Consider the following 27026-nt stretch of genomic DNA (forward strand, 5'->3'; position numbering starts at 1 on the left):
CTGGTAGCGATGTGGGCTTCCTCGCCTCGCCTCGCCTCGCCTCACACCAGGTGTCTGCGTAGTTTGCAGTGCATTCGCACCATTCCTATCCCTGTCCCTGTCCCCGTCCCGACTTGTCCCGACTTTGCTCGACTGCCGCTCGCTGCCGCTCGGGTCGTGGTCCATATGACAGCGCAAGCACGACAAACGTCTGCGGGAGGAGACGAGACGAGACGAGACGAGACGACTACGGAATAAATTCGTGGTTACAAATCAAATTTGGAACTCTACACTCCTACACAACAATAGGCGGTGACGTATTTCAGAAATCACCTGCCGATTCGTACTGTTTTGTCGTTTTCAAAGTCTTCTTGGCAAACTTGGTTAGCACATTCTCCCTCAAACTGAGTTAATTACTGCATTTTCGTACCATTACAGTAGTTTAAAAGGCTTAAGGAAGCATCTTTGTCACAACAGAAAGGTAGTTCGAAAATTGGGCTGGCGACATAAGAAAAAAAAAAAACAGGAAGGGAGCCAACAGCACTCGGGTTTCCCAGGCGGTCACCCATCCAAGTACTAGCTGGGCCCGATGATATCATAACTTCGGTGATCGGACGAGAACCGGTGTATTCATCATGGTATGGCCGTTGGCGCTCATCTAATGTAGGAGCACGGCAGAATTCGCGTTCGGCTTTTCTCCCAACACACAAAATGTTAGTTTTCGGCCGCATTTGACGAAAGCGCTTCCTTTCGCAACCGCCAGTTCCTCGAGGACGGCGCGGGGAGGCGCGCCCGGCGTCCCAGCAGAGTGACGGCCGAAATGGCAGGCGCACCGCCGCGTGTGTGAGACGCACTGCTGCTCGTTGCACCCCCTGTCATTCGCTGGGCGCGGTCAGCCTTCGACACTAGCGGAGGACGCATCTTGTCCCTGGTGTTCAGCGGAGGGCCTGTGCGGGGTGCGGCAGTGTCGTGCTGGAGGGCCCACTGGTAGCGATGTGGGCTTCCTCGCCTCGCCTCGCCTCGCCTCGCCTCACACCAGGTGTCTGCGTAGTTTGCAGTGCATTCGCACCATTCCTATCCCTGTCCCTGTCCCCGTCCCGACTTGTCCCGACTTTGCTCGACTGCCGCTCGCTGCCGCTCGGGTCGTGGTCCATATGACAGCGCAAGCACGACAAACGTCTGCGGGAGGAGACGAGACGAGACGAGACGAGACGACTAAGGAATAAATTCGTGGTTACAAATCAAATTTGGAACTCTACACTCCTACACAACAATAGGCGGTGACGTATTTCAGAAATCACCTGCCGATTCGTACTGTTTTGTCGTTTTCAAAGTCTTCTTGGCAAACTTGGTTAGCACATTCTCCCTCAAACTGAGTTAATTACTGCATTTTCGTACCATTACAGTAGTTTAAAAGGCTTAAGGAAGCATCTTTGTCACAACAGAAAGGTAGTTTGAAAATTGGGCTGGCGACATAACAAAAAAAAAAAAAAACAGGAAGGGAGCCAACAGCACCCGGGTTTCCCAGGCGGTCACCCATCCAAGTACTAGCCGGGCCCGAAGATGCTTAACTTCGGAGATCGGACGAGAACCGCTGTATTCATCATGGTATGGCCGTTGGCGCTCATCTAATGTAGGAGCACGGCAGAATTCGAGTTCGGCTTTTCTCCCAACACACATAATGTTAGTTTTCGGCCGCAATTGACGAAAGCGCTTCCTTCCGGAACCGCCAGTTCTTCGAGAACGGCGCGGGGAGGGTCGCCCGGCGTCCCAGCAGAGTGACGGCCGAATTGGCGGGCGCACCGCCGCGTGTGTGAGACGCACTGCTGCTCGTTGCACCCCCTGTCATTCGCTGGGCGCGTGCAGCCTTCGACACTAGCGGAGGACGCATCTTGTCCCTGGTGTTCAGCGGAGGGCCTGTGCGGGGTGTGACAGTGTCGTGCTGGAGGGCGCCACTGGTAGCGATGTGGGCTTCCTCGCCTCGCCTCGCCTCGCCTCACACCAGGTGTCTGCGTAGTTTGCAGTGCATTCGCACCATTCCTATCCCTGTCCCTGTCCCCGTCCCGACTTGTCCCGACTTTGCTCGACTGCCGCTCGCTGCCGCTCGGGTCGTGGTCCATATGACAGCGCAAGCACGACAAACGTCTGCGGGAGGAGACGAGACGAGACGAGACGAGACGACTAAGGAATAAATTCGTGGTTACAAATCAAATTTGGAACTCTACACTCCTACACAACAATAGGCGGTGACGTATTTCAGAAATCACCTGCCGATTCGTACTGTTTTGTCGTTTTCAAAGTCTTCTTGGCAAACTTGGTTAGCACATTCTCCCTCAAACTGAGTTAATTACTGCATTTTCGTACCATTACAGTAGTTTAAAAGGCTTAAGGAAGCATCTTTGTCACAACAGAAAGGTAGTTTGAAAATTGGGCTGGCGACATAACAAAAAAAAAAAAAAACAGGAAGGGAGCCAACAGCACCCGGGTTTCCCAGGCGGTCACCCATCCAAGTACTAGCCGGGCCCGAAGATGCTTAACTTCGGAGATCGGACGAGAACCGCTGTATTCATCATGGTATGGCCGTTGGCGCTCATCTAATGTAGGAGCACGGCAGAATTCGAGTTCGGCTTTTCTCCCAACACACATAATGTTAGTTTTCGGCCGCAATTGACGAAAGCGCTTCCTTCCGGAACCGCCAGTTCTTCGAGAACGGCGCGGGGAGGGTCGCCCGGCGTCCCAGCAGAGTGACGGCCGAATTGGCGGGCGCACCGCCGCGTGTGTGAGACGCACTGCTGCTCGTTGCACCCCCTGTCATTCGCTGGGCGCGTGCAGCCTTCGACACTAGCGGAGGACGCATCTTGTCCCTGGTGTTCAGCGGAGGGCCTGTGCGGGGTGTGACAGTGTCGTGCTGGAGGGCGCCACTGGTAGCGATGTGGGCTTCCTCGCCTCGCCTCGCCTCGCCTCACACCAGGTGTCTGCGTAGTTTGCAGTGCATTCGCACCATTCCTATCCCTGTCCCTGTCCCCGTCCCGACTTGTCCCGACTTTGCTCGACTGCCGCTCGCTGCCGCTCGGGTCGTGGTCCATATGACAGCGCAAGCACGACAAACGTCTGCGGGAGGAGACGAGACGAGACGAGACGAGACGACTACGGAATAAATTCGTGGTTACAAATCAAATTTGGAACTCTACACTCCTACACAACAATAGGCGGTGACGTATTTCAGAAATCACCTGCCGATTCGTACTGTTTTGTCGTTTTCAAAGTCTTCTTGGCAAACTTGGTTAGCACATTCTCCCTCAAACTGAGTTAATTACTGCATTTTCGTACCATTACAGTAGTTTAAAAGGCTTAAGGAAGCATCTTTGTCACAACAGAAAGGTAGTTCGAAAATTGGGCTGGCGACATAAGAAAAAAAAAAAACAGGAAGGGAGCCAACAGCACTCGGGTTTCCCAGGCGGTCACCCATCCAAGTACTAGCTGGGCCCGATGATATCATAACTTCGGTGATCGGACGAGAACCGGTGTATTCATCATGGTATGGCCGTTGGCGCTCATCTAATGTAGGAGCACGGCAGAATTCGCGTTCGGCTTTTCTCCCAACACACAAAATGTTAGTTTTCGGCCGCATTTGACGAAAGCGCTTCCTTTCGCAACCGCCAGTTCCTCGAGGACGGCGCGGGGAGGCGCGCCCGGCGTCCCAGCAGAGTGACGGCCGAAATGGCAGGCGCACCGCCGCGTGTGTGAGACGCACTGCTGCTCGTTGCACCCCCTGTCATTCGCTGGGCGCGGTCAGCCTTCGACACTAGCGGAGGACGCATCTTGTCCCTGGTGTTCAGCGGAGGGCCTGTGCGGGGTGCGGCAGTGTCGTGCTGGAGGGCCCACTGGTAGCGATGTGGGCTTCCTCGCCTCGCCTCGCCTCGCCTCGCCTCACACCAGGTGTCTGCGTAGTTTGCAGTGCATTCGCACCATTCCTATCCCTGTCCCTGTCCCCGTCCCGACTTGTCCCGACTTTGCTCGACTGCCGCTCGCTGCCGCTCGGGTCGTGGTCCATATGACAGCGCAAGCACGACAAACGTCTGCGGGAGGAGACGAGACGAGACGAGACGAGACGACTAAGGAATAAATTCGTGGTTACAAATCAAATTTGGAACTCTACACTCCTACACAACAATAGGCGGTGACGTATTTCAGAAATCACCTGCCGATTCGTACTGTTTTGTCGTTTTCAAAGTCTTCTTGGCAAACTTGGTTAGCACATTCTCCCTCAAACTGAGTTAATTACTGCATTTTCGTACCATTACAGTAGTTTAAAAGGCTTAAGGAAGCATCTTTGTCACAACAGAAAGGTAGTTTGAAAATTGGGCTGGCGACATAACAAAAAAAAAAAAAAACAGGAAGGGAGCCAACAGCACCCGGGTTTCCCAGGCGGTCACCCATCCAAGTACTAGCCGGGCCCGAAGATGCTTAACTTCGGAGATCGGACGAGAACCGCTGTATTCATCATGGTATGGCCGTTGGCGCTCATCTAATGTAGGAGCACGGCAGAATTCGAGTTCGGCTTTTCTCCCAACACACATAATGTTAGTTTTCGGCCGCAATTGACGAAAGCGCTTCCTTCCGGAACCGCCAGTTCTTCGAGAACGGCGCGGGGAGGGTCGCCCGGCGTCCCAGCAGAGTGACGGCCGAATTGGCGGGCGCACCGCCGCGTGTGTGAGACGCACTGCTGCTCGTTGCACCCCCTGTCATTCGCTGGGCGCGTGCAGCCTTCGACACTAGCGGAGGACGCATCTTGTCCCTGGTGTTCAGCGGAGGGCCTGTGCGGGGTGTGACAGTGTCGTGCTGGAGGGCGCCACTGGTAGCGATGTGGGCTTCCTCGCCTCGCCTCGCCTCGCCTCACACCAGGTGTCTGCGTAGTTTGCAGTGCATTCGCACCATTCCTATCCCTGTCCCTGTCCCCGTCCCGACTTGTCCCGACTTTGCTCGACTGCCGCTCGCTGCCGCTCGGGTCGTGGTCCATATGACAGCGCAAGCACGACAAACGTCTGCGGGAGGAGACGAGACGAGACGAGACGAGACGACTACGGAATAAATTCGTGGTTACAAATCAAATTTGGAACTCTACACTCCTACACAACAATAGGCGGTGACGTATTTCAGAAATCACCTGCCGATTCGTACTGTTTTGTCGTTTTCAAAGTCTTCTTGGCAAACTTGGTTAGCACATTCTCCCTCAAACTGAGTTAATTACTGCATTTTCGTACCATTACAGTAGTTTAAAAGGCTTAAGGAAGCATCTTTGTCACAACAGAAAGGTAGTTCGAAAATTGGGCTGGCGACATAAGAAAAAAAAAAAACAGGAAGGGAGCCAACAGCACTCGGGTTTCCCAGGCGGTCACCCATCCAAGTACTAGCTGGGCCCGATGATATCATAACTTCGGTGATCGGACGAGAACCGGTGTATTCATCATGGTATGGCCGTTGGCGCTCATCTAATGTAGGAGCACGGCAGAATTCGCGTTCGGCTTTTCTCCCAACACACAAAATGTTAGTTTTCGGCCGCATTTGACGAAAGCGCTTCCTTTCGCAACCGGCAGTTCCTCGAGGACGGCGCGGGGAGGCGCGCCCGGCGTCCCAGCAGAGTGACGGCCGAAATGGCAGGCGCACCGCCGCGTGTGTGAAACGCACTGCTGCTCGTTGCACCCCCTGTCATTCGCTGGGCGCGGTCAGCCTTCGACACTAGCGGAGGACGCATCTTGTCCCTGGTGTTCAGCGGAGGGCCTGTGCGGGGTGCGGCAGTGTCGTGCTGGAGGGCCCACTGGTAGCGATGTGGGCTTCCTCGCCTCGCCTCGCCTCGCCTCGCCTCACACCAGGTGTCTGCGTAGTTTGCAGTGCATTCGCACCATTCCTATCCCTGTCCCTGTCCCCGTCCCGACTTGTCCCGACTTTGCTCGACTGCCGCTCGCTGCCGCTCGGGTCGTGGTCCATATGACAGCGCAAGCACGACAAACGTCTGCGGGAGGAGACGAGACGAGACGAGACGAGACGACTAAGGAATAAATTCGTGGTTACAAATCAAATTTGGAACTCTACACTCCTACACAACAATAGGCGGTGACGTATTTCAGAAATCACCTGCCGATTCGTACTGTTTTGTCGTTTTCAAAGTCTTCTTGGCAAACTTGGTTAGCACATTCTCCCTCAAACTGAGTTAATTACTGCATTTTCGTACCATTACAGTAGTTTAAAAGGCTTAAGGAAGCATCTTTGTCACAACAGAAAGGTAGTTTGAAAATTGGGCTGGCGACATAACAAAAAAAAAAAAAACAGGAAGGGAGCCAACAGCACCCGGGTTTCCCAGGCGGTCACCCATCCAAGTACTAGCCGGGCCCGAAGATGCTTAACTTCGGAGATCGGAAGAGAACCGCTGTATTCATCATGGTATGGCCGTTGGCGCTCATCTAATGTAGGAGCACGGCAGAATTCGAGTTCGGCTTTTCTCCCAACACACATAATGTTAGTTTTCGGCCGCAATTGACGAAAGCGCTTCCTTCCGGAACCGCCAGTTCTTCGAGAACGGCGCGGGGAGGGTCGCCCGGCGTCCCAGCAGAGTGACGGCCGAATTGGCGGGCGCACCGCCGCGTGTGTGAGACGCACTGCTGCTCGTTGCACCCCCTGTCATTCGCTGGGCGCGTGCAGCCTTCGACACTAGCGGAGGACGCATCTTGTCCCTGGTGTTCAGCGGAGGGCCTGTGCGGGGTGTGACAGTGTCGTGCTGGAGGGCGCCACTGGTAGCGATGTGGGCTTCCTCGCCTCGCCTCGCCTCGCCTCACACCAGGTGTCTGCGTAGTTTGCAGTGCATTCGCACCATTCCTATCCCTGTCCCTGTCCCCGTCCCGACTTGTCCCGACTTTGCTCGACTGCCGCTCGCTGCCGCTCGGGTCGTGGTCCATATGACAGCGCAAGCACGACAAACGTCTGCGGGAGGAGACGAGACGAGACGAGACGAGACGACTAAGGAATAAATTCGTGGTTACAAATCAAATTTGGAACTCTACACTCCTACACAACAATAGGCGGTGACGTATTTCAGAAATCACCTGCCGATTCGTACTGTTTTGTCGTTTTCAAAGTCTTCTTGGCAAACTTGGTTAGCACATTCTCCCTCAAACTGAGTTAATTACTGCATTTTCGTACCATTACAGTAGTTTAAAAGGCTTAAGGAAGCATCTTTGTCACAACAGAAAGGTAGTTCGAAAATTGGGCTGGCGACATAAGAAAAAAAAAAACAGGAAGGGAGCCAACAGCACTCGGGTTTCCCAGGCGGTCACCCATCCAAGTACTAGCCGGGCCCGATGATATCATAACTTCGGTGATCGGACGAGAACCGGTGTATTCATCATGGTATGGCCGTTGGCGCTCATCTAATGTAGGAGCACGGCAGAATTCGCGTTCGGCTTTTCTCCCAACACACAAAATGTTAGTTTTCGGCCGCATTTGACGAAAGCGCTTCCTTTCGCAACCGCCAGTTCCTCGAGGACGGCGCGGGGAGGCGCGCCCGGCGTCCCAGCAGAGTGACGGCCGAATTGGCGGGCGCACCGCCGCGTGTGTGAGACGCACTGCTGCTCGTTGCACCCCCTGTCATTCGCTGGGCGCGGTCAGCCTTCGACACTAGCGGAGGACGCATCTTGTCCCTGGTGTTCAGCGGAGGGCCTGTGCGGGGTGCGGCAGTGTCGTGCTGGAGGGCCCACTGGTAGCGATGTGGGCTTCCTCGCCTCGCCTCGCCTCGCCTCGCCTCACACCAGGTGTCTGCGTAGTTTGCAGTGCATTCGCACCATTCCTATCCCTGTCCCTGTCCCCGTCCCGACTTGTCCCGACTTTGCTCGACTGCCGCTCGCTGCCGCTCGGGTCGTGGTCCATATGACAGCGCAAGCACGACAAACGTCTGCGGGAGGAGACGAGACGAGACGAGACGAGACGACTAAGGAATAAATTCGTGGTTACAAATCAAATTTGGAACTCTACACTCCTACACAACAATAGGCGGTGACGTATTTCAGAAATCACCTGCCGATTCGTACTGTTTTGTCGTTTTCAAAGTCTTCTTGGCAAACTTGGTTAGCACATTCTCCCTCAAACTGAGTTAATTACTGCATTTTCGTACCATTACAGTAGTTTAAAAGGCTTAAGGAAGCATCTTTGTCACAACAGAAAGGTAGTTCGAAAATTGGGCTGGCGACATAAGAAAAAAAAAAAACAGGAAGGGAGCCAACAGCACTCGGGTTTCCCAGGCGGTCACCCATCCAAGTACTACCCGGGCCCGATGATATCATAACTTCGGTGATCGGACGAGAACCGGTGTATTCATCATGGTATGGCCGTTGGCGCTCATCTAATGTAGGAGCACGGCAGAATTCGCGTTCGGCTTTTCTCCCAACACACAAAATGTTAGTTTTCGGCCGCATTTGACGAAAGCGCTTCCTTTCGCAACCGCCAGTTCCTCGAGGACGGCGCGGGGAGGCGCGCCCGGCGTCCCAGCAGAGTGACGGCCGAATTGGCGGGCGCACCGCCGCGTGTGTGAGACGCACTGCTGCTCGTTGCACCCCCTGTCATTCGCTGGGCGCGGTCAGCCTTCGACACTAGCGGAGGACGCATCTTGTCCCTGGTGTTCAGCGGAGGGCCTGTGCGGGGTGCGGCAGTGTCGTGCTGGAGGGCCCACTGGTAGCGATGTGGGCTTCCTCGCCTCGCCTCGCCTCGCCTCGCCTCACACCAGGTGTCTGCGTAGTTTGCAGTGCATTCGCACCATTCCTATCCCTGTCCCTGTCCCCGTCCCGACTTGTCCCGACTTTGCTCGACTGCCGCTCGCTGCCGCTCGGGTCGTGGTCCATATGACAGCGCAAGCACGACAAACGTCTGCGGGAGGAGACGAGACGAGACGAGACGAGACGACTAAGGAATAAATTCGTGGTTACAAATCAAATTTGGAACTCTACACTCCTACACAACAATAGGCGGTGACGTATTTCAGAAATCACCTGCCGATTCGTACTGTTTTGTCGTTTTCAAAGTCTTCTTGGCAAACTTGGTTAGCACATTCTCCCTCAAACTGAGTTAATTACTGCATTTTCGTACCATTACAGTAGTTTAAAAGGCTTAAGGAAGCATCTTTGTCACAACAGAAAGGTAGTTTGAAAATTGGGCTGGCGACATAACAAAGAAAAAAAAAACAGGAAGGGAGCCAACAGCACCCGGGTTTCCCAGGCGGTCACCCATCCAAGTACTAGCCGGGCCCGAGGATGCTTAACTTCGGAGATCGGAAGAGAACCGCTGTATTCATCATGGTATGGCCGTTGGCGCTCATCTAATGTAGGAGCACGGCAGAATTCGAGTTCGGCTTTTCTCCCAACACACATAATGTTAGTTTTCGGCCGCAATTGACGAAAGCGCTTCCTTCCGGAACCGCCAGTTCTTCGAGAACGGCGCGGGGAGGGTCGCCCGGCGTCCCAGCAGAGTGACGGCCGAATTGGCGGGCGCACCGCCGCGTGTGTGAGACGCACTGCTGCTCGTTGCACCCCCTGTCATTCGCTGGGCGCGTGCAGCCTTCGACACTAGCGGAGGACGCATCTTGTCCCTGGTGTTCAGCGGAGGGCCTGTGCGGGGTGTGACAGTGTCGTGCTGGAGGGCGCCACTGGTAGCGATGTGGGCTTCCTCGCCTCGCCTCGCCTCGCCTCACACCAGGTGTCTGCGTAGTTTGCAGTGCATTCGCACCATTCCTATCCCTGTCCCTGTCCCCGTCCCGACTTGTCCCGACTTTGCTCGACTGCCGCTCGCTGCCGCTCGGGTCGTGGTCCATATGACAGCGCAAGCACGACAAACGTCTGCGGGAGGAGACGAGACGAGACGAGACGAGACGACTACGGAATAAATTCGTGGTTACAAATCAAATTTGGAACTCTACACTCCTACACAACAATAGGCGGTGACGTATTTCAGAAATCACCTGCCGATTCGTACTGTTTTGTCGTTTTCAAAGTCTTCTTGGCAAACTTGGTTAGCACATTCTCCCTCAAACTGAGTTAATTACTGCATTTTCGTACCATTACAGTAGTTTAAAAGGCTTAAGGAAGCATCTTTGTCACAACAGAAAGGTAGTTCGAAAATTGGGCTGGCGACATAAGAAAAAAAAAAAACAGGAAGGGAGCCAACAGCACTCGGGTTTCCCAGGCGGTCACCCATCCAAGTACTAGCTGGGCCCGATGATATCATAACTTCGGTGATCGGACGAGAACCGGTGTATTCATCATGGTATGGCCGTTGGCGCTCATCTAATGTAGGAGCACGGCAGAATTCGCGTTCGGCTTTTCTCCCAACACACAAAATGTTAGTTTTCGGCCGCATTTGACGAAAGTGCTTCCTTTCGCAACCGCCAGTTCCTCGAGGACGGCGCGGGGAGGCGCGCCCGGCGTCCCAGCAGAGTGACGGCCGAATTGGCGGGCGCACCGCCGCGTGTGTGAGACGCACTGCTGCTCGTTGCACCCCCTGTCATTCGCTGGGCGCGGTCAGCCTTCGACACTAGCGGAGGACGCATCTTGTCCCTGGTGTTCAGCGGAGGGCCTGTGCGGGGTGCGGCAGTGTCGTGCTGGAGGGCCCACTGGTAGCGATGTGGGCTTCCTCGCCTCGCCTCGCCTCGCCTCGCCTCACACCAGGTGTCTGCGTAGTTTGCAGTGCATTCGCACCATTCCTATCCCTGTCCCTGTCCCCGTCCCGACTTGTCCCGACTTTGCTCGACTGCCGCTCGCTGCCGCTCGGGTCGTGGTCCATATGACAGCGCAAGCACGACAAACGTCTGCGGGAGGAGACGAGACGAGACGAGACGAGACGACTAAGGAATAAATTCGTGGTTACAAATCAAATTTGGAACTCTACACTCCTACACAACAATAGGCGGTGACGTATTTCAGAAATCACCTGCCGATTCGTACTGTTTTGTCGTTTTCAAAGTCTTCTTGGCAAACTTGGTTAGCACATTCTCCCTCAAACTGAGTTAATTACTGCATTTTCGTACCATTACAGTAGTTTAAAAGGCTTAAGGAAGCATCTTTGTCACAACAGAAAGGTAGTTTGAAAATTGGGCTGGCGACATAACAAAAAAAAAAAAAACAGGAAGGGAGCCAACAGCACCCGGGTTTCCCAGGCGGTCACCCATCCAAGTACTAGCCGGGCCCGAAGATGCTTAACTTCGGAGATCGGAAGAGAACCGCTGTATTCATCATGGTATGGCCGTTGGCGCTCATCTAATGTAGGAGCACGGCAGAATTCGCGTTCGGCTTTTCTCCCAACACACAAAATGTTAGTTTTCGGCCGCATTTGACGAAAGCGCTTCCTTTCGCAACCGCCAGTTCCTCGAGGACGGCGCGGGGAGGCGCGCCCGGCGTCCCAGCAGAGTGACGGCCGAATTGGCGGGCGCACCGCCGCGTGTGTGAGACGCACTGCTGCTCGTTGCACCCCCTGTCATTCGCTGGGCGCGGTCAGCCTTCGACACTAGCGGAGGACGCATCTTGTCCCTGGTGTTCAGCGGAGGGCCTGTGCGGGGTGCGGCAGTGTCGTGCTGGAGGGCCCACTGGTAGCGATGTGGGCTTCCTCGCCTCGCCTCGCCTCGCCTCGCCTCACACCAGGTGTCTGCGTAGTTTGCAGTGCATTCGCACCATTCCTATCCCTGTCCCTGTCCCCGTCCCGACTTGTCCCGACTTTGCTCGACTGCCGCTCGCTGCCGCTCGGGTCGTGGTCCATATGACAGCGCAAGCACGACAAACGTCTGCGGGAGGAGACGAGACGAGACGAGACGAGACGACTAAGGAATAAATTCGTGGTTACAAATCAAATTTGGAACTCTACACTCCTACACAACAATAGGCGGTGACGTATTTCAGAAATCACCTGCCGATTCGTACTGTTTTGTCGTTTTCAAAGTCTTCTTGGCAAACTTGGTTAGCACATTCTCCCTCAAACTGAGTTAATTACTGCATTTTCGTACCATTACAGTAGTTTAAAAGGCTTAAGGAAGCATCTTTGTCACAACAGAAAGGTAGTTCGAAAATTGGGCTGGCGACATAAGAAAAAAAAAAAACAGGAAGGGAGCCAACAGCACTCGGGTTTCCCAGGCGGTCACCCATCCAAGTACTAGCTGGGCCCGATGATATCATAACTTCGGTGATCGGACGAGAACCGGTGTATTCATCATGGTATGGCCGTTGGCGCTCATCTAATGTAGGAGCACGGCAGAATTCGCGTTCGGCTTTTCTCCCAACACACAAAATGTTAGTTTTCGGCCGCATTTGACGAAAGTGCTTCCTTTCGCAACCGCCAGTTCCTCGAGGACGGCGCGGGGAGGCGCGCCCGGCGTCCCAGCAGAGTGACGGCCGAATTGGCGGGCGCACCGCCGCGTGTGTGAGACGCACTGCTGCTCGTTGCACCCCCTGTCATTCGCTGGGCGCGGTCAGCCTTCGACACTAGCGGAGGACGCATCTTGTCCCTGGTGTTCAGCGGAGGGCCTGTGCGGGGTGCGGCAGTGTCGTGCTGGAGGGCCCACTGGTAGCGATGTGGGCTTCCTCGCCTCGCCTCGCCTCGCCTCGCCTCACACCAGGTGTCTGCGTAGTTTGCAGTGCATTCGCACCATTCCTATCCCTGTCCCTGTCCCCGTCCCGACTTGTCCCGACTTTGCTCGACTGCCGCTCGCTGCCGCTCGGGTCGTGGTCCATATGACAGCGCAAGCACGACAAACGTCTGCGGGAGGAGACGAGACGAGACGAGACGAGACGACTAAGGAATAAATTCGTGGTTACAAATCAAATTTGGAACTCTACACTCCTACACAACAATAGGCGGTGACGTATTTCAGAAATCACCTGCCGATTCGTACTGTTTTGTCGTTTTCAAAGTCTTCTTGGCAAACTTGGTTAGCACATTCTCCCTCAAACTGAGTTAATTACTGCATTTTCGTACCATTACAGTAGTTTAAAAGGCTTAAGGAAGCATCTTTGTCACAACAGAAAGGTAGTTTGAAAATTGGGCTGGCGACATAACAAAAAAAAAAAAACAGGAAGGGAGCCAACAGCACCCGGGTTTCCCAGGCGGTCACCCATCCAAGTACTAGCCGGGCCCGAAGATGCTTAACTTCGGAGATCGGAAGAGAACCGCTGTATTCATCATGGTATGGCCGTTGGCGCTCATCTAATGTAGGAGCACGGCAGAATTCGAGTTCGGCTTTTCTCCCAACACACATAATGTTAGTTTTCGGCCGCAATTGACGAAAGCGCTTCCTTCCGGAACCGCCAGTTCTTCGAGAACGGCGCGGGGAGGGTCGCCCGGCGTCCCAGCAGAGTGACGGCCGAATTGGCGGGCGCACCGCCGCGTGTGTGAGACGCACTGCTGCTCGTTGCACCCCCTGTCATTCGCTGGGCGCGTGCAGCCTTCGACACTAGCGGAGGACGCATCTTGTCCCTGGTGTTCAGCGGAGGGCCTGTGCGGGGTGTGACAGTGTCGTGCTGGAGGGCGCCACTGGTAGCGATGTGGGCTTCCTCGCCTCGCCTCGCCTCGCCTCACACCAGGTGTCTGCGTAGTTTGCAGTGCATTCGCACCATTCCTATCCCTGTCCCTGTCCCCGTCCCGACTTGTCCCGACTTTGCTCGACTGCCGCTCGCTGCCGCTCGGGTCGTGGTCCATATGACAGCGCAAGCACGACAAACGTCTGCGGGAGGAGACGAGACGAGACGAGACGAGACGACTAAGGAATAAATTCGTGGTTACAAATCAAATTTGGAACTCTACACTCCTACACAACAATAGGCGGTGACGTATTTCAGAAATCACCTGCCGATTCGTACTGTTTTGTCGTTTTCAAAGTCTTCTTGGCAAACTTGGTTAGCACATTCTCCCTCAAACTGAGTTAATTACTGCATTTTCGTACCATTACAGTAGTTTAAAAGGCTTAAGGAAGCATCTTTGTCACAACAGAAAGGTAGTTCGAAAATTGGGCTGGCGACATAAGAAAAAAAAAAAACAGGAAGGGAGCCAACAGCACTCGGGTTTCCCAGGCGGTCACCCATCCAAGTACTAGCCGGGCCCGATGATATCATAACTTCGGTGATCGGACGAGAACCGGTGTATTCATCATGGTATGGCCGTTGGCGCTCATCTAATGTAGGAGCACGGCAGAATTCGCGTTCGGCTTTTCTCCCAACACACAAAATGTTAGTTTTCGGCCGCATTTGACGAAAGCGCTTCCTTTCGCAACCGCCAGTTCCTCGAGGACGGCGCGGGGAGGCGCGCCCGGCGTCCCAGCAGAGTGACGGCCGAATTGGCGGGCGCACCGCCGCGTGTGTGAGACGCACTGCTGCTCGTTGCACCCCCTGTCATTCGCTGGGCGCGGTCAGCCTTCGACACTAGCGGAGGACGCATCTTGTCCCTGGTGTTCAGCGGAGGGCCTGTGCGGGGTGCGGCAGTGTCGTGCTGGAGGGCCCACTGGTAGCGATGTGGGCTTCCTCGCCTCGCCTCGCCTCGCCTCGCCTCACACCAGGTGTCTGCGTAGTTTGCAGTGCATTCGCACCATTCCTATCCCTGTCCCTGTCCCCGTCCCGACTTGTCCCGACTTTGCTCGACTGCCGCTCGCTGCCGCTCGGGTCGTGGTCCATATGACAGCGCAAGCACGACAAACGTCTGCGGGAGGAGACGAGACGAGACGAGACGAGACGACTAAGGAATAAATTCGTGGTTACAAATCAAATTTGGAACTCTACACTCCTACACAACAATAGGCGGTGACGTATTTCAGAAATCACCTGCCGATTCGTACTGTTTTGTCGTTTTCAAAGTCTTCTTGGCAAACTTGGTTAGCACATTCTCCCTCAAACTGAGTTAATTACTGCATTTTCGTACCATTACAGTAGTTTAAAAGGCTTAAGGAAGCATCTTTGTCACAACAGAAAGGTAGTTCGAAAATTGGGCTGGCGACATAAGAAAAAAAAAAAACAGGAAGGGAGCCAACAGCACTCGGGTTTCCCAGGCGGTCACCCATCCAAGTACTAGCTGGGCCCGATGATATCATAACTTCGGTGATCGGACGAGAACCGGTGTATTCATCATGGTATGGCCGTTGGCGCTCATCTAATGTAGGAGCACGGCAGAATTCGCGTTCGGCTTTTCTCCCAACACACAAAATGTTAGTTTTCGGCCGCATTTGACGAAAGTGCTTCCTTTCGCAACCGCCAGTTCCTCGAGGACGGCGCGGGGAGGCGCGCCCGGCGTCCCAGCAGAGTGACGGCCGAATTGGCGGGCGCACCGCCGCGTGTGTGAGACGCACTGCTGCTCGTTGCACCCCCTGTCATTCGCTGGGCGCGGTCAGCCTTCGACACTAGCGGAGGACGCATCTTGTCCCTGGTGTTCAGCGGAGGGCCTGTGCGGGGTGCGGCAGTGTCGTGCTGGAGGGCCCACTGGTAGCGATGTGGGCTTCCTCGCCTCGCCTCGCCTCGCCTCGCCTCACACCAGGTGTCTGCGTAGTTTGCAGTGCATTCGCACCATTCCTATCCCTGTCCCTGTCCCCGTCCCGACTTGTCCCGACTTTGCTCGACTGCCGCTCGCTGCCGCTCGGGTCGTGGTCCATATGACAGCGCAAGCACGACAAACGTCTGCGGGAGGAGACGAGACGAGACGAGACGAGACGACTAAGGAATAAATTCGTGGTTACAAATCAAATTTGGAACTCTACACTCCTACACAACAATAGGCGGTGACGTATTTCAGAAATCACCTGCCGATTCGTACTGTTTTGTCGTTTTCAAAGTCTTCTTGGCAAACTTGGTTAGCACATTCTCCCTCAAACTGAGTTAATTACTGCATTTTCGTACCATTACAGTAGTTTAAAAGGCTTAAGGAAGCATCTTTGTCACAACAGAAAGGTAGTTTGAAAATTGGGCTGGCGACATAACAAAAAAAAAAAAAACAGGAAGGGAGCCAACAGCACCCGGGTTTCCCAGGCGGTCACCCATCCAAGTACTAGCCGGGCCCGAAGATGCTTAACTTCGGAGATCGGAAGAGAACCGCTGTATTCATCATGGTATGGCCGTTGGCGCTCATCTAATGTAGGAGCACGGCAGAATTCGAGTTCGGCTTTTCTCCCAACACACATAATGTTAGTTTTCGGCCGCAATTGACGAAAGCGCTTCCTTCCGGAACCGCCAGTTCTTCGAGAACGGCGCGGGGAGGGTCGCCCGGCGTCCCAGCAGAGTGACGGCCGAATTGGCGGGCGCACCGCCGCGTGTGTGAGACGCACTGCTGCTCGTTGCACCCCCTGTCATTCGCTGGGCGCGTGCAGCCTTCGACACTAGCGGAGGACGCATCTTGTCCCTGGTGTTCAGCGGAGGGCCTGTGCGGGGTGTGACAGTGTCGTGCTGGAGGGCGCCACTGGTAGCGATGTGGGCTTCCTCGCCTCGCCTCGCCTCGCCTCACACCAGGTGTCTGCGTAGTTTGCAGTGCATTCGCACCATTCCTATCCCTGTCCCTGTCCCCGTCCCGACTTGTCCCGACTTTGCTCGACTGCCGCTCGCTGCCGCTCGGGTCGTGGTCCATATGACAGCGCAAGCACGACAAACGTCTGCGGGAGGAGACGAGACGAGACGAGACGAGACGACTAAGGAATAAATTCGTGGTTACAAATCAAATTTGGAACTCTACACTCCTACACAACAATAGGCGGTGACGTATTTCAGAAATCACCTGCCGATTCGTACTGTTTTGTCGTTTTCAAAGTCTTCTTGGCAAACTTGGTTAGCACATTCTCCCTCAAACTGAGTTAATTACTGCATTTTCGTACCATTACAGTAGTTTAAAAGGCTTAAGGAAGCATCTTTGTCACAACAGAAAGGTAGTTCGAAAATTGGGCTGGCGACATAAGAAAAAAAAAAACAGGAAGGGAGCCAACAGCACTCGGGTTTCCCAGGCGGTCACCCATCCAAGTACTAGCCGGGCCCGATGATATCATAACTTCGGTGATCGGACGAGAACCGGTGTATTCATCATGGTATGGCCGTTGGCGCTCATCTAATGTAGGAGCACGGCAGAATTCGCGTTCGGCTTTTCTCCCAACACACAAAATGTTAGTTTTCGGCCGCATTTGACGAAAGCGCTTCCTTTCGCAACCGCCAGTTCCTCGAGGACGGCGCGGGGAGGCGCGCCCGGCGTCCCAGCAGAGTGACGGCCGAATTGGCGGGCGCACCGCCGCGTGTGTGAGACGCACTGCTGCTCGTTGCACCCCCTGTCATTCGCTGGGCGCGGTCAGCCTTCGACACTAGCGGAGGACGCATCTTGTCCCTGGTGTTCAGCGGAGGGCCTGTGCGGGGTGCGGCAGTGTCGTGCTGGAGGGCCCACTGGTAGCGATGTGGGCTTCCTCGCCTCGCCTCGCCTCGCCTCGCCTCACACCAGGTGTCTGCGTAGTTTGCAGTGCATTCGCACCATTCCTATCCCTGTCCCTGTCCCCGTCCCGACTTGTCCCGACTTTGCTCGACTGCCGCTCGCTGCCGCTCGGGTCGTGGTCCATATGACAGCGCAAGCACGACAAACGTCTGCGGGAGGAGACGAGACGAGACGAGACGAGACGACTAAGGAATAAATTCGTGGTTACAAATCAAATTTGGAACTCTACACTCCTACACAACAATAGGCGGTGACGTATTTCAGAAATCACCTGCCGATTCGTACTGTTTTGTCGTTTTCAAAGTCTTCTTGGCAAACTTGGTTAGCACATTCTCCCTCAAACTGAGTTAATTACTGCATTTTCGTACCATTACAGTAGTTTAAAAGGCTTAAGGAAGCATCTTTGTCACAACAGAAAGGTAGTTTGAAAATTGGGCTGGCGACATAACAAAAAAAAAAAAACAGGAAGGGAGCCAACAGCACCCGGGTTTCCCAGGCGGTCACCCATCCAAGTACTAGCCGGGCCCGAAGATGCTTAACTTCGGAGATCGGAAGAGAACCGCTGTATTCATCATGGTATGGCCGTTGGCGCTCATCTAATGTAGGAGCACGGCAGAATTCGAGTTCGGCTTTTCTCCCAACACACATAATGTTAGTTTTCGGCCGCAATTGACGAAAGCGCTTCCTTCCGGAACCGCCAGTTCTTCGAGAACGGCGCGGGGAGGGTCGCCCGGCGTCCCAGCAGAGTGACGGCCGAATTGGCGGGCGCACCGCCGCGTGTGTGAGACGCACTGCTGCTCGTTGCACCCCCTGTCATTCGCTGGGCGCGTGCAGCCTTCGACACTAGCGGAGGACGCATCTTGTCCCTGGTGTTCAGCGGAGGGCCTGTGCGGGGTGTGACAGTGTCGTGCTGGAGGGCGCCACTGGTAGCGATGTGGGCTTCCTCGCCTCGCCTCGCCTCGCCTCACACCAGGTGTCTGCGTAGTTTGCAGTGCATTCGCACCATTCCTATCCCTGTCCCTGTCCCCGTCCCGACTTGTCCCGACTTTGCTCGACTGCCGCTCGCTGCCGCTCGGGTCGTGGTCCATATGACAGCGCAAGCACGACAAACGTCTGCGGGAGGAGACGAGACGAGACGAGACGAGACGACTAAGGAATAAATTCGTGGTTACAAATCAAATTTGGAACTCTACACTCCTACACAACAATAGGCGGTGACGTATTTCAGAAATCACCTGCCGATTCGTACTGTTTTGTCGTTTTCAAAGTCTTCTTGGCAAACTTGGTTAGCACATTCTCCCTCAAACTGAGTTAATTACTGCATTTTCGTACCATTACAGTAGTTTAAAAGGCTTAAGGAAGCATCTTTGTCACAACAGAAAGGTAGTTCGAAAATTGGGCTGGCGACATAAGAAAAAAAAAAAACAGGAAGGGAGCCAACAGCACTCGGGTTTCCCAGGCGGTCACCCATCCAAGTACTAGCCGGGCCCGATGATATCATAACTTCGGTGATCGGACGAGAACCGGTGTATTCATCATGGTATGGCCGTTGGCGCTCATCTAATGTAGGAGCACGGCAGAATTCGCGTTCGGCTTTTCTCCCAACACACAAAATGTTAGTTTTCGGCCGCATTTGACGAAAGCGCTTCCTTTCGCAACCGCCAGTTCCTCGAGGACGGCGCGGGGAGGCGCGCCCGGCGTCCCAGCAGAGTGACGGCCGAATTGGCGGGCGCACCGCCGCGTGTGTGAGACGCACTGCTGCTCGTTGCACCCCCTGTCATTCGCTGGGCGCGTGCAGCCTTCGACACTAGCGGAGGACGCATCTTGTCCCTGGTGTTCAGCGGAGGGCCTGTGCGGGGTGTGACAGTGTCGTGCTGGAGGGCGCCACTGGTAGCGATGTGGGCTTCCTCGCCTCGCCTCGCCTCGCCTCACACCAGGTGTCTGCGTAGTTTGCAGTGCATTCGCACCATTCCTATCCCTGTCCCTGTCCCCGTCCCGACTTGTCCCGACTTTGCTCGACTGCCGCTCGCTGCCGCTCGGGTCGTGGTCCATATGACAGCGCAAGCACGACAAACGTCTGCGGGAGGAGACGAGACGAGACGAGACGAGACGACTAAGGAATAAATTCGTGGTTACAAATCAAATTTGGAACTCTACACTCCTACACAACAATAGGCGGTGACGTATTTCAGAAATCACCTGCCGATTCGTACTGTTTTGTCGTTTTCAAAGTCTTCTTGGCAAACTTGGTTAGCACATTCTCCCTCAAACTGAGTTAATTACTGCATTTTCGTACCATTACAGTAGTTTAAAAGGCTTAAGGAAGCATCTTTGTCACAACAGAAAGGTAGTTCGAAAATTGGGCTGGCGACATAAGAAAAAAAAAAACAGGAAGGGAGCCAACAGCACTCGGGTTTCCCAGGCGGTCACCCATCCAAGTACTAGCCGGGCCCGATGATATCATAACTTCGGTGATCGGACGAGAACCGGTGTATTCATCATGGTATGGCCGTTGGCGCTCATCTAATGTAGGAGCACGGCAGAATTCGCGTTCGGCTTTTCTCCCAACACACAAAATGTTAGTTTTCGGCCGCATTTGACGAAAGCGCTTCCTTTCGCAACCGCCAGTTCCTCGAGGACGGCGCGGGGAGGCGCGCCCGGCGTCCCAGCAGAGTGACGGCCGAATTGGCGGGCGCACCGCCGCGTGTGTGAGACGCACTGCTGCTCGTTGCACCCCCTGTCATTCGCTGGGCGCGGTCAGCCTTCGACACTAGCGGAGGACGCATCTTGTCCCTGGTGTTCAGCGGAGGGCCTGTGCGGGGTGCGGCAGTGTCGTGCTGGAGGGCCCACTGGTAGCGATGTGGGCTTCCTCGCCTCGCCTCGCCTCGCCTCGCCTCACACCAGGTGTCTGCGTAGTTTGCAGTGCATTCGCACCATTCCTATCCCTGTCCCTGTCCCCGTCCCGACTTGTCCCGACTTTGCTCGACTGCCGCTCGCTGCCGCTCGGGTCGTGGTCCATATGACAGCGCAAGCACGACAAACGTCTGCGGGAGGAGACGAGACGAGACGAGACGAGACGACTAAGGAATAAATTCGTGGTTACAAATCAAATTTGGAACTCTACACTCCTACACAACAATAGGCGGTGACGTATTTCAGAAATCACCTGCCGATTCGTACTGTTTTGTCGTTTTCAAAGTCTTCTTGGCAAACTTGGTTAGCACATTCTCCCTCAAACTGAGTTAATTACTGCATTTTCGTACCATTACAGTAGTTTAAAAGGCTTAAGGAAGCATCTTTGTCACAACAGAAAGGTAGTTTGAAAATTGGGCTGGCGACATAACAAAAAAAAAAAAACAGGAAGGGAGCCAACAGCACCCGGGTTTCCCAGGCGGTCACCCATCCAAGTACTAGCCGGGCCCGAAGATGCTTAACTTCGGAGATCGGAAGAGAACCGCTGTATTCATCATGGTATGGCCGTTGGCGCTCATCTAATGTAGGAGCACGGCAGAATTCGAGTTCGGCTTTTCTCCCAACACACATAATGTTAGTTTTCGGCCGCAATTGACGAAAGCGCTTCCTTCCGGAACCGCCAGTTCTTCGAGAACGGCGCGGGGAGGGTCGCCCGGCGTCCCAGCAGAGTGACGGCCGAATTGGCGGGCGCACCGCCGCGTGTGTGAGACGCACTGCTGCTCGTTGCACCCCCTGTCATTCGCTGGGCGCGTGCAGCCTTCGACACTAGCGGAGGACGCATCTTGTCCCTGGTGTTCAGCGGAGGGCCTGTGCGGGGTGTGACAGTGTCGTGCTGGAGGGCGCCACTGGTAGCGATGTGGGCTTCCTCGCCTCGCCTCGCCTCGCCTCACACCAGGTGTCTGCGTAGTTTGCAGTGCATTCGCACCATTCCTATCCCTGTCCCTGTCCCCGTCCCGACTTGTCCCGACTTTGCTCGACTGCCGCTCGCTGCCGCTCGGGTCGTGGTCCATATGACAGCGCAAGCACGACAAACGTCTGCGGGAGGAGACGAGACGAGACGAGACGAGACGACTAAGGAATAAATTCGTGGTTACAAATCAAATTTGGAACTCTACACTCCTACACAACAATAGGCGGTGACGTATTTCAGAAATCACCTGCCGATTCGTACTGTTTTGTCGTTTTCAAAGTCTTCTTGGCAAACTTGGTTAGCACATTCTCCCTCAAACTGAGTTAATTACTGCATTTTCGTACCATTACAGTAGTTTAAAAGGCTTAAGGAAGCATCTTTGTCACAACAGAAAGGTAGTTCGAAAATTGGGCTGGCGACATAAGAAAAAAAAAAAACAGGAAGGGAGCCAACAGCACTCGGGTTTCCCAGGCGGTCACCCATCCAAGTACTAGCCGGGCCCGATGATATCATAACTTCGGTGATCGGACGAGAACCGGTGTATTCATCATGGTATGGCCGTTGGCGCTCATCTAATGTAGGAGCACGGCAGAATTCGCGTTCGGCTTTTCTCCCAACACACAAAATGTTAGTTTTCGGCCGCATTTGACGAAAGCGCTTCCTTTCGCAACCGCCAGTTCCTCGAGGACGGCGCGGGGAGGCGCGCCCGGCGTCCCAGCAGAGTGACGGCCGAATTGGCGGGCGCACCGCCGCGTGTGTGAGACGCACTGCTGCTCGTTGCACCCCCTGTCATTCGCTGGGCGCGGTCAGCCTTCGACACTAGCGGAGGACGCATCTTGTCCCTGGTGTTCAGCGGAGGGCCTGTGCGGGGTGCGGCAGTGTCGTGCTGGAGGGCCCACTGGTAGCGATGTGGGCTTCCTCGCCTCGCCTCGCCTCGCCTCGCCTCACACCAGGTGTCTGCGTAGTTTGCAGTGCATTCGCACCATTCCTATCCCTGTCCCTGTCCCCGTCCCGACTTGTCCCGACTTTGCTCGACTGCCGCTCGCTGCCGCTCGGGTCGTGGTCCATATGACAGCGCAAGCACGACAAACGTCTGCGGGAGGAGACGAGACGAGACGAGACGAGACGACTAAGGAATAAATTCGTGGTTACAAATCAAATTTGGAACTCTACACTCCTACACAACAATAGGCGGTGACGTATTTCAGAAATCACCTGCCGATTCGTACTGTTTTGTCGTTTTCAAAGTCTTCTTGGCAAACTTGGTTAGCACATTCTCCCTCAAACTGAGTTAATTACTGCATTTTCGTACCATTACAGTAGTTTAAAAGGCTTAAGGAAGCATCTTTGTCACAACAGAAAGGTAGTTTGAAAATTGGGCTGGCGACATAACAAAAAAAAAAAAAACAGGAAGGGAGCCAACAGCACCCGGGTTTCCCAGGCGGTCACCCATCCAAGTACTAGCCGGGCCCGAAGATGCTTAACTTCGGAGATCGGAAGAGAACCGCTGTATTCATCATGGTATGGCCGTTGGCGCTCATCTAATGTAGGAGCACGGCAGAATTCGAGTTCGGCTTTTCTCCCAACACACATAATGTTAGTTTTCGGCCGCAATTGACGAAAGCGCTTCCTTCCGGAACCGCCAGTTCTTCGAGAACGGCGCGGGGAGGGTCGCCCGGCGTCCCAGCAGAGTGACGGCCGAATTGGCGGGCGCACCGCCGCGTGTGTGAGACGCACTGCTGCTCGTTGCACCCCCTGTCATTCGCTGGGCGCGTGCAGCCTTCGACACTAGCGGAGGACGCATCTTGTCCCTGGTGTTCAGCGGAGGGCCTGTGCGGGGTGTGACAGTGTCGTGCTGGAGGGCGCCACTGGTAGCGATGTGGGCTTCCTCGCCTCGCCTCGCCTCGCCTCACACCAGGTGTCTGCGTAGTTTGCAGTGCATTCGCACCATTCCTATCCCTGTCCCTGTCCCCGTCCCGACTTGTCCCGACTTTGCTCGACTGCCGCTCGCTGCCGCTCGGGTCGTGGTCCATATGACAGCGCAAGCACGACAAACGTCTGCGGGAGGAGACGAGACGAGACGAGACGAGACGACTAAGGAATAAATTCGTGGTTACAAATCAAATTTGGAACTCTACACTCCTACACAACAATAGGCGGTGACGTATTTCAGAAATCACCTGCCGATTCGTACTGTTTTGTCGTTTTCAAAGTCTTCTTGGCAAACTTGGTTAGCACATTCTCCCTCAAACTGAGTTAATTACTGCATTTTCGTACCATTACAGTAGTTTAAAAGGCTTAAGGAAGCATCTTTGTCACAACAGAAAGGTAGTTCGAAAATTGGGCTGGCGACATAAGAAAAAAAAAAACAGGAAGGGAGCCAACAGCACTCGGGTTTCCCAGGCGGTCACCCATCCAAGTACTAGCCGGGCCCGATGATATCATAACTTCGGTGATCGGACGAGAACCGGTGTATTCATCATGGTATGGCCGTTGGCGCTCATCTAATGTAGGAGCACGGCAGAATTCGCGTTCGGCTTTTCTCCCAACACACAAAATGTTAGTTTTCGGCCGCATTTGACGAAAGCGCTTCCTTTCGCAACCGCCAGTTCCTCGAGGACGGCGCGGGGAGGCGCGCCCGGCGTCCCAGCAGAGTGACGGCCGAATTGGCGGGCGCACCGCCGCGTGTGTGAGACGCACTGCTGCTCGTTGCACCCCCTGTCATTCGCTGGGCGCGGTCAGCCTTCGACACTAGCGGAGGACGCATCTTGTCCCTGGTGTTCAGCGGAGGGCCTGTGCGGGGTGCGGCAGTGTCGTGCTGGAGGGCCCACTGGTAGCGATGTGGGCTTCCTCGCCTCGCCTCGCCTCGCCTCGCCTCACACCAGGTGTCTGCGTAGTTTGCAGTGCATTCGCACCATTCCTATCCCTGTCCCTGTCCCCGTCCCGACTTGTCCCGACTTTGCTCGACTGCCGCTCGCTGCCGCTCGGGTCGTGGTCCATATGACAGCGCAAGCACGACAAACGTCTGCGGGAGGAGACGAGACGAGACGAGACGAGACGACTAAGGAATAAATTCGTGGTTACAAATCAAATTTGGAACTCTACACTCCTACACAACAATAGGCGGTGACGTATTTCAGAAATCACCTGCCGATTCGTACTGTTTTGTCGTTTTCAAAGTCTTCTTGGCAAACTTGGTTAGCACATTCTCCCTCAAACTGAGTTAATTACTGCATTTTCGTACCATTACAGTAGTTTAAAAGGCTTAAGGAAGCATCTTTGTCACAACAGAAAGGTAGTTTGAAAATTGGGCTGGCGACATAACAAAAAAAAAAAAACAGGAAGGGAGCCAACAGCACCCGGGTTTCCCAGGCGGTCACCCATCCAAGTACTAGCCGGGCCCGAAGATGCTTAACTTCGGAGATCGGAAGAGAACCGCTGTATTCATCATGGTATGGCCGTTGGCGCTCATCTAATGTAGGAGCACGGCAGAATTCGAGTTCGGCTTTTCTCCCAACACACATAATGTTAGTTTTCGGCCGCAATTGACGAAAGCGCTTCCTTCCGGAACCGCCAGTTCTTCGAGAACGGCGCGGGGAGGGTCGCCCGGCGTCCCAGCAGAGTGACGGCCGAATTGGCGGGCGCACCGCCGCGTGTGTGAGACGCACTGCTGCTCGTTGCACCCCCTGTCATTCGCTGGGCGCGTGCAGCCTTCGACACTAGCGGAGGACGCATCTTGTCCCTGGTGTTCAGCGGAGGGCCTGTGCGGGGTGTGACAGTGTCGTGCTGGAGGGCGCCACTGGTAGCGATGTGGGCTTCCTCGCCTCGCCTCGCCTCGCCTCACACCAGGTGTCTGCGTAGTTTGCAGTGCATTCGCACCATTCCTATCCCTGTCCCTGTCCCCGTCCCGACTTGTCCCGACTTTGCTCGACTGCCGCTCGCTGCCGCTCGGGTCGTGGTCCATATGACAGCGCAAGCACGACAAACGTCTGCGGGAGGAGACGAGACGAGACGAGACGAGACGACTAAGGAATAAATTCGTGGTTACAAATCAAATTTGGAACTCTACACTCCTACACAACAATAGGCGGTGACGTATTTCAGAAATCACCTGCCGATTCGTACTGTTTTGTCGTTTTCAAAGTCTTCTTGGCAAACTTGGTTAGCACATTCTCCCTCAAACTGAGTTAATTACTGCATTTTCGTACCATTACAGTAGTTTAAAAGGCTTAAGGAAGCATCTTTGTCACAACAGAAAGGTAGTTCGAAAATTGGGCTGGCGACATAAGAAAAAAAAAAAACAGGAAGGGAGCCAACAGCACTCGGGTTTCCCAGGCGGTCACCCATCCAAGTACTAGCCGGGCCCGATGATATCATAACTTCGGTGATCGGACGAGAACCGGTGTATTCATCATGGTATGGCCGTTGGCGCTCATCTAATGTAGGAGCACGGCAGAATTCGCGTTCGGCTTTTCTCCCAACACACAAAATGTTAGTTTTCGGCCGCATTTGACGAAAGCGCTTCCTTTCGCAACCGCCAGTTCCTCGAGGACGGCGCGGGGAGGCGCGCCCGGCGTCCCAGCAGAGTGACGGCCGAATTGGCGGGCGCACCGCCGCGTGTGTGAGACGCACTGCTGCTCGTTGCACCCCCTGTCATTCGCTGGGCGCGGTCAGCCTTCGACACTAGCGGAGGACGCATCTTGTCCCTGGTGTTCAGCGGAGGGCCTGTGCGGGGTGCGGCAGTGTCGTGCTGGAGGGCCCACTGGTAGCGATGTGGGCTTCCTCGCCTCGCCTCGCCTCGCCTCGCCTCACACCAGGTGTCTGCGTAGTTTGCAGTGCATTCGCACCATTCCTATCCCTGTCCCTGTCCCCGTCCCGACTTGTCCCGACTTTGCTCGACTGCCGCTCGCTGCCGCTCGGGTCGTGGTCCATATGACAGCGCAAGCACGACAAACGTCTGCGGGAGGAGACGAGACGAGACGAGACGAGACGACTAAGGAATAAATTCGTGGTTACAAATCAAATTTGGAACTCTACACTCCTACACAACAATAGGCGGTGACGTATTTCAGAAATCACCTGCCGATTCGTACTGTTTTGTCGTTTTCAAAGTCTTCTTGGCAAACTTGGTTAGCACATTCTCCCTCAAACTGAGTTAATTACTGCATTTTCGTACCATTACAGTAGTTTAAAAGGCTTAAGGAAGCATCTTTGTCACAACAGAAAGGTAGTTTGAAAATTGGGCTGGCGACATAACAAAAAAAAAAAAAACAGGAAGGGAGCCAACAGCACCCGGGTTTCCCAGGCGGTCACCCATCCAAGTACTAGCCGGGCCCGAAGATGCTTAACTTCGGAGATCGGAAGAGAACCGCTGTATTCATCATGGTATGGCCGTTGGCGCTCATCTAATGTAGGAGCACGGCAGAATTCGAGTTCGGCTTTTCTCCCAACACACATAATGTTAGTTTTCGGCCGCAATTGACGAAAGCGCTTCCTTCCGGAACCGCCAGTTCTTCGAGAACGGCGCGGGGAGGGTCGCCCGGCGTCCCAGCAGAGTGACGGCCGAATTGGCGGGCGCACCGCCGCGTGTGTGAGACGCACTGCTGCTCGTTGCACCCCCTGTCATTCGCTGGGCGCGTGCAGCCTTCGACACTAGCGGAGGACGCATCTTGTCCCTGGTGTTCAGCGGAGGGCCTGT

At 54.6% G+C, this 27026-nt stretch overlaps 22 non-coding genes and 6 pseudogenes across 22 annotated transcripts; all 28 read right to left on the reverse strand.

Annotated features, from left to right (window-relative positions):
- Nucleotides 1–511: 511 nt before the first annotated feature.
- On the reverse strand, nucleotides 512–631 carry LOC126159205 (5S ribosomal RNA; annotated as a pseudogene).
- Nucleotides 632–1482: 851 nt separating this feature from the next.
- LOC126159106 (5S ribosomal RNA) lies at nucleotides 1483–1601 on the reverse strand. The gene has a single exon (XR_007534044.1). It is a non-coding gene; the product is annotated as a 5S ribosomal RNA (ribosomal RNA).
- Nucleotides 1602–2448: 847 nt separating this feature from the next.
- LOC126159107 (5S ribosomal RNA) lies at nucleotides 2449–2567 on the reverse strand. The gene has a single exon (XR_007534045.1). It is a non-coding gene; the product is annotated as a 5S ribosomal RNA (ribosomal RNA).
- Nucleotides 2568–3411: 844 nt separating this feature from the next.
- Nucleotides 3412–3531, reverse strand: LOC126159207 (5S ribosomal RNA; annotated as a pseudogene).
- An 851-nt stretch (nucleotides 3532–4382) lies between these two features.
- LOC126159111 (5S ribosomal RNA) lies at nucleotides 4383–4501 on the reverse strand. The gene has a single exon (XR_007534046.1). It is a non-coding gene; the product is annotated as a 5S ribosomal RNA (ribosomal RNA).
- An 844-nt stretch (nucleotides 4502–5345) lies between these two features.
- On the reverse strand, nucleotides 5346–5465 carry LOC126159208 (5S ribosomal RNA; annotated as a pseudogene).
- An 850-nt stretch (nucleotides 5466–6315) lies between these two features.
- Nucleotides 6316–6434, reverse strand: LOC126159117 (5S ribosomal RNA). The gene has a single exon (XR_007534052.1). It is a non-coding gene; the product is annotated as a 5S ribosomal RNA (ribosomal RNA).
- An 843-nt stretch (nucleotides 6435–7277) lies between these two features.
- On the reverse strand, nucleotides 7278–7397 carry LOC126159169 (5S ribosomal RNA). The gene has a single exon (XR_007534101.1). It is a non-coding gene; the product is annotated as a 5S ribosomal RNA (ribosomal RNA).
- Nucleotides 7398–8245: 848 nt separating this feature from the next.
- LOC126159157 (5S ribosomal RNA) lies at nucleotides 8246–8365 on the reverse strand. The gene has a single exon (XR_007534090.1). It is a non-coding gene; the product is annotated as a 5S ribosomal RNA (ribosomal RNA).
- Nucleotides 8366–9215: 850 nt separating this feature from the next.
- Nucleotides 9216–9334, reverse strand: LOC126159146 (5S ribosomal RNA). Its single transcript, XR_007534079.1, has one exon. It is a non-coding gene; the product is annotated as a 5S ribosomal RNA (ribosomal RNA).
- Nucleotides 9335–10178: 844 nt separating this feature from the next.
- LOC126159210 (5S ribosomal RNA) lies at nucleotides 10179–10298 on the reverse strand (annotated as a pseudogene).
- Nucleotides 10299–11148: 850 nt separating this feature from the next.
- Nucleotides 11149–11267, reverse strand: LOC126159118 (5S ribosomal RNA). Its single transcript, XR_007534053.1, has one exon. It is a non-coding gene; the product is annotated as a 5S ribosomal RNA (ribosomal RNA).
- An 848-nt stretch (nucleotides 11268–12115) lies between these two features.
- On the reverse strand, nucleotides 12116–12235 carry LOC126159211 (5S ribosomal RNA; annotated as a pseudogene).
- Nucleotides 12236–13084: 849 nt separating this feature from the next.
- On the reverse strand, nucleotides 13085–13203 carry LOC126159119 (5S ribosomal RNA). The gene has a single exon (XR_007534054.1). It is a non-coding gene; the product is annotated as a 5S ribosomal RNA (ribosomal RNA).
- An 844-nt stretch (nucleotides 13204–14047) lies between these two features.
- On the reverse strand, nucleotides 14048–14167 carry LOC126159170 (5S ribosomal RNA). Its single transcript, XR_007534102.1, has one exon. It is a non-coding gene; the product is annotated as a 5S ribosomal RNA (ribosomal RNA).
- An 848-nt stretch (nucleotides 14168–15015) lies between these two features.
- On the reverse strand, nucleotides 15016–15135 carry LOC126159212 (5S ribosomal RNA; annotated as a pseudogene).
- An 850-nt stretch (nucleotides 15136–15985) lies between these two features.
- LOC126159120 (5S ribosomal RNA) lies at nucleotides 15986–16104 on the reverse strand. The gene has a single exon (XR_007534055.1). It is a non-coding gene; the product is annotated as a 5S ribosomal RNA (ribosomal RNA).
- Nucleotides 16105–16947: 843 nt separating this feature from the next.
- On the reverse strand, nucleotides 16948–17067 carry LOC126159171 (5S ribosomal RNA). Its single transcript, XR_007534103.1, has one exon. It is a non-coding gene; the product is annotated as a 5S ribosomal RNA (ribosomal RNA).
- Nucleotides 17068–17916: 849 nt separating this feature from the next.
- Nucleotides 17917–18035, reverse strand: LOC126159121 (5S ribosomal RNA). The gene has a single exon (XR_007534056.1). It is a non-coding gene; the product is annotated as a 5S ribosomal RNA (ribosomal RNA).
- An 844-nt stretch (nucleotides 18036–18879) lies between these two features.
- Nucleotides 18880–18999, reverse strand: LOC126159172 (5S ribosomal RNA). Its single transcript, XR_007534104.1, has one exon. It is a non-coding gene; the product is annotated as a 5S ribosomal RNA (ribosomal RNA).
- An 843-nt stretch (nucleotides 19000–19842) lies between these two features.
- On the reverse strand, nucleotides 19843–19962 carry LOC126159175 (5S ribosomal RNA). The gene has a single exon (XR_007534106.1). It is a non-coding gene; the product is annotated as a 5S ribosomal RNA (ribosomal RNA).
- Nucleotides 19963–20811: 849 nt separating this feature from the next.
- Nucleotides 20812–20930, reverse strand: LOC126159122 (5S ribosomal RNA). Its single transcript, XR_007534057.1, has one exon. It is a non-coding gene; the product is annotated as a 5S ribosomal RNA (ribosomal RNA).
- Nucleotides 20931–21774: 844 nt separating this feature from the next.
- LOC126159176 (5S ribosomal RNA) lies at nucleotides 21775–21894 on the reverse strand. The gene has a single exon (XR_007534107.1). It is a non-coding gene; the product is annotated as a 5S ribosomal RNA (ribosomal RNA).
- Nucleotides 21895–22744: 850 nt separating this feature from the next.
- On the reverse strand, nucleotides 22745–22863 carry LOC126159123 (5S ribosomal RNA). The gene has a single exon (XR_007534058.1). It is a non-coding gene; the product is annotated as a 5S ribosomal RNA (ribosomal RNA).
- Nucleotides 22864–23706: 843 nt separating this feature from the next.
- Nucleotides 23707–23826, reverse strand: LOC126159177 (5S ribosomal RNA). The gene has a single exon (XR_007534108.1). It is a non-coding gene; the product is annotated as a 5S ribosomal RNA (ribosomal RNA).
- An 849-nt stretch (nucleotides 23827–24675) lies between these two features.
- LOC126159124 (5S ribosomal RNA) lies at nucleotides 24676–24794 on the reverse strand. The gene has a single exon (XR_007534059.1). It is a non-coding gene; the product is annotated as a 5S ribosomal RNA (ribosomal RNA).
- Nucleotides 24795–25638: 844 nt separating this feature from the next.
- Nucleotides 25639–25758, reverse strand: LOC126159178 (5S ribosomal RNA). Its single transcript, XR_007534109.1, has one exon. It is a non-coding gene; the product is annotated as a 5S ribosomal RNA (ribosomal RNA).
- An 850-nt stretch (nucleotides 25759–26608) lies between these two features.
- LOC126159127 (5S ribosomal RNA) lies at nucleotides 26609–26727 on the reverse strand. The gene has a single exon (XR_007534061.1). It is a non-coding gene; the product is annotated as a 5S ribosomal RNA (ribosomal RNA).
- Nucleotides 26728–27026: the final 299 nt, after the last annotated feature.

This window comes from Schistocerca cancellata, unplaced genomic scaffold (genome assembly GCF_023864275.1).
Source record: "Schistocerca cancellata isolate TAMUIC-IGC-003103 unplaced genomic scaffold, iqSchCanc2.1 HiC_scaffold_1126, whole genome shotgun sequence".
Classification (NCBI taxonomy): Eukaryota; Metazoa; Arthropoda; class Insecta; order Orthoptera; family Acrididae; genus Schistocerca; species Schistocerca cancellata.